This window comes from Orycteropus afer, unplaced genomic scaffold (genome assembly GCF_000298275.1).
Source record: "Orycteropus afer afer isolate SDZICR_OR568_19922 unplaced genomic scaffold, OryAfe1.0 scaffold00232, whole genome shotgun sequence".
Lineage (NCBI taxonomy): Eukaryota > Metazoa > Chordata > Mammalia > Tubulidentata > Orycteropodidae > Orycteropus > Orycteropus afer.
This window is the reverse complement of record NW_006921819.1, coordinates 3,865,458-3,869,147: the sequence shown is the minus strand read 5'-3', so window position 1 is coordinate 3,869,147 and position 3,690 is coordinate 3,865,458.

The window sequence follows — 3,690 nt, the reverse complement described above, 5'->3', positions numbered from 1 at the left end:
TTAGTGATTTTCTTTTGGGGTCTATCCTGTTTGAGGTTCATTAGACTTCCTGAATGGATATATTCTCATCTTTCATCATATCTGGGAAGTTCTCTTGCAGCAAATCTTGGAGAACTTTCTCAGTGGTTTTCTTTTTCTCTTCCTGTTCTGGAATTCTGATTACATGTAGGTTGTTCCTTTTGATGGTATCCCACATGAACCTTTGGCTTTCTTCATTTTGTTTTGATCTTTTTTCTGATTTTTCCAAAGACGTATCCAGGTATCTGTCTTCAATCTCATGAATTCTGTCTTCTATTGATTCAGTTCTACTCCTTGTACTTTCGTTGTGTTGTCTATTTCTGAAAATTTGGTACTAATCTTTTGGATTTCTATCTGTAGATTTTATATCATTTCTATTTTTTCATTTCTTTGGTCATTTTGTTCTTGTGTTTTCTTTCAAAATTGGTCTAGGGTTTTACCTGTGTTTTCCTTAATTTTGTCAGTATTTTTCTTGATCTGTCTCTCAATCCATTGAAGATACCTAAATATAATTCTTTTGAATTCCTTATCAGGGAGTTTCAGTGCTGCTTCTTCCTTGGCGATGTGTTCTGGGTCTGTATCTTGCTCCCTTGTTTCTATCACTTCATCTTACTTCTTTGTGACGCAAAGTGATGGTCTGTTGTTTCTGAGACATTGTGACATTGTTGTATTTAGATCTCTGTTAACTGTTTGTGAAAAACAGTTAAGGGTAAGTCAGGCTCTTCTTGGTGGCTGCTTATCATTGGCCCATTGGTGGAGAAGGAAGTGGTGGTTCTCACTCAGTAAGTGAAGCAGGAGGAAGAGTGGGAATAGTTATGTTATATGGGCATTGTTGCTCCCATTGAGGTAGACAAAAATAACAATCAAATAACCATCAAAAAAGGAAAAGGAAGTGAACAAAAAACACACTGTTAAACACACAGGAACAATAACCAAAAAATGAAAAAGAAGTGAAAAAAAAAAAACCATTTTCTGGTTAGAGGGCAATAAGAGAAAAAAAGGTAGAGTAGGAGAATAATGAAGAAAACAAGGAATGGGGTTAACCAAGAGAAAGAAAAAATGGGAACCAGGAACAGGGAAGATAAAAAAACCCTGAAAACTTGAACCTGGGACAGAAGAATAAAGAATAATAATAAAAAGGACAATAATCATAATAATAATCATAATAATTTCAAAACAGACAAAAACAAAGAAATATAAATAAAGGGGGGGGGGAATCTGGGCAGGCACTCATGGTCCGTTGGAGCAAACAACTGGGATGGATTTTCTGCTGGCCCAGAAGGTGGGTATGAATGAGGGATGGCCGCAACTCTGTTCACCAAGAGGGTGTGGGGTGTAAGAGTAGCAAGGAGTATATCAAACCTTTCCAATTGTTGGCATCCAAAATGTCCTTGTGGTTCCTGGCAAGTGGAGTCTATTCTTAACTCCCTGGAATCTGGGAGAGCACTTCACTTTAAATATCCAAAATGGTCACACCACTTGTAAACATTCAAAATGGCTGCTCCCCCAGGCAGGCAAAAGTCCGCAGCTAGCCCACCTTCCTCTTCGCTGCTTCCCCTTTTGTTCCCCAGCCACCAATGCAGTCCTGCATGCAGCCCCTGGCTAATACCACTGATTTTTAGGTTAATTCTTAGGTCCTAACACCACTCATCAATATCCAAGTTGTCTGTACCATTAGAATAGCTGACAGACTACAGCCCCGTACATCTCCTTCTTTGGTGTTTTCATCCAAGTTCTTCTACTAGTTGGAGTTTAGTCCACTTCTATATCCTTCCCTTCAAAGCTCAGGGCTCCAGGATTATCTTCTGTATCTGTGTTAATTGGTTCCTCTTGTCTTTGTTGAAGAGGTTATGTGCAGTCTGTCTGCCTATTCTGCCATCTGACTGGAATTAAATAAATGTATTTTCAAGTCATAACAGTTCTTTATCAACATTGGAATAAATCTTTCTGAATAAAATATCCCAGAGTTATTGAGGACAATTAATTTACTTCAGTTTTAGAGTACTCAATATTTTTTTCTTAATTTGGGAATCTGTCTAAAAACTATTTACTCAATAAATTATTTTTTTTAAAAAAAGTAAAAGAGTTTGAGTGAGATGGTCAAATAGGAAACCTGCTAAAAGTAGAGGAACAAGTTTATTAGAAATAATAATTTTTGGATAGATAAAATCTTCCAGGGATTTTGTGTAAGTTGTTTCTATTTTCTATCCTGTTGTTGTTAGGTGCCATCCAGTCTGCTCTCACTCATAGCAATCCTATCTACAACAAACACTGCCTGGTCATACACCATCTTCACATTCCTTGCTATACTTGAGCCCATTGTTGCAGCTACTGTGTGAATCCATCTCATTGAGGATCTTCCCCTTTGTCACTGAGTTTACCAAGCATAATATCCTTTTCTAGGGACTTGTCCCTTTTTGTACTAAGTAGAATTATTTTTAATCCTGATTCCCCTAAACTTCCAAGTACGTAATATTTAAGCAAAAATTTAATATTAGACAAAATAGTGTGTCTACTGCATGTATTAGTTTGATTGAACCAAGGAAATATTGTACAATTAATTTTATTTCTTTAAATTTACTACAGTATATAAAACTACTCTATTATAAATGATTTAAGCAATGTGATGTTAGACACAATTTCAGATAATCTAGGACCTATGTTTCAATACTGTTCAGAGCTTTAAATATGTACAACTACATGAAGATTTAGTATTAGAATCTATTTCTGAATAAACCAAGAGATTTTTAAGTTTATTATGCAGAGATAAAGAATGCATCCCATAGCAATTTGAGGTCATATTTTAAAATAAAGAAATATATTTCTACTTCTATATTACTGAAATTCATTAAAAAGTTTTCTAAAATTCCTTTGAATAATTTGTATTCACTGACAACTAAACTGAGCAGTACCAAAGAAATTTCTCATCAATTCCAGTCTTATAAAGCCTATTATTGCTAGTTATTTGAGGTGGGGAGAGCCAGTTATGTATAAGATATAGTCTACCTTCCATTTTTAGAATGAAAATAGCAAGCCAGCTCCAATAAGTGACCTGCAACCTAGTGGAAATAAGCAAGTTCTATTTTTCAGCATGGAGAATAGAACCCTCTACAAATCTCAGATGGTGCTGGTGGAAGCACTGTGGGGTAGGAAAGATCTCGCCATCCTCAGCACATGTGTCGACCTAACTGCAATGATACATATGGGCCTGGGTAAGTAGCCCTGGGTGGGTCAGTGGATTCATGTACCTCATGTGATTGGCCCTGAGACCTCCAATGATTTCATGGACCCATATATTCCCACTCTCTAAGGCAACTAAGTCAGCCCAAGGGTTACAGGTGAGGAGAGACAACTCAGGGACACTCAAAGTAGCAGGTGGGAAGAGCAGCAGAAAGGGGATTAAAACCCAGGAAACCAGAGAGAAGAGCAATCAGCCGAAGGGATTAGGTGAGGAGAGGAAACTCAGGCCCGCCCAAAGCAGCAGAATCAGAGAGCAGGAGGAAGGGGATAAAAGCCAGGAACCCAGACAGAGGAACAGTCAGCCACAGGGACCCAGGTGGGGGTGATACGAGAGGTCTCCAACAGCAGGACAAACTTGACTGTCAGTTTGTCCTACTGTGGTGACATGTAGATGTGAGTTTTGAGGCTGAGCCTCTGGTGTTTAAAACCCAG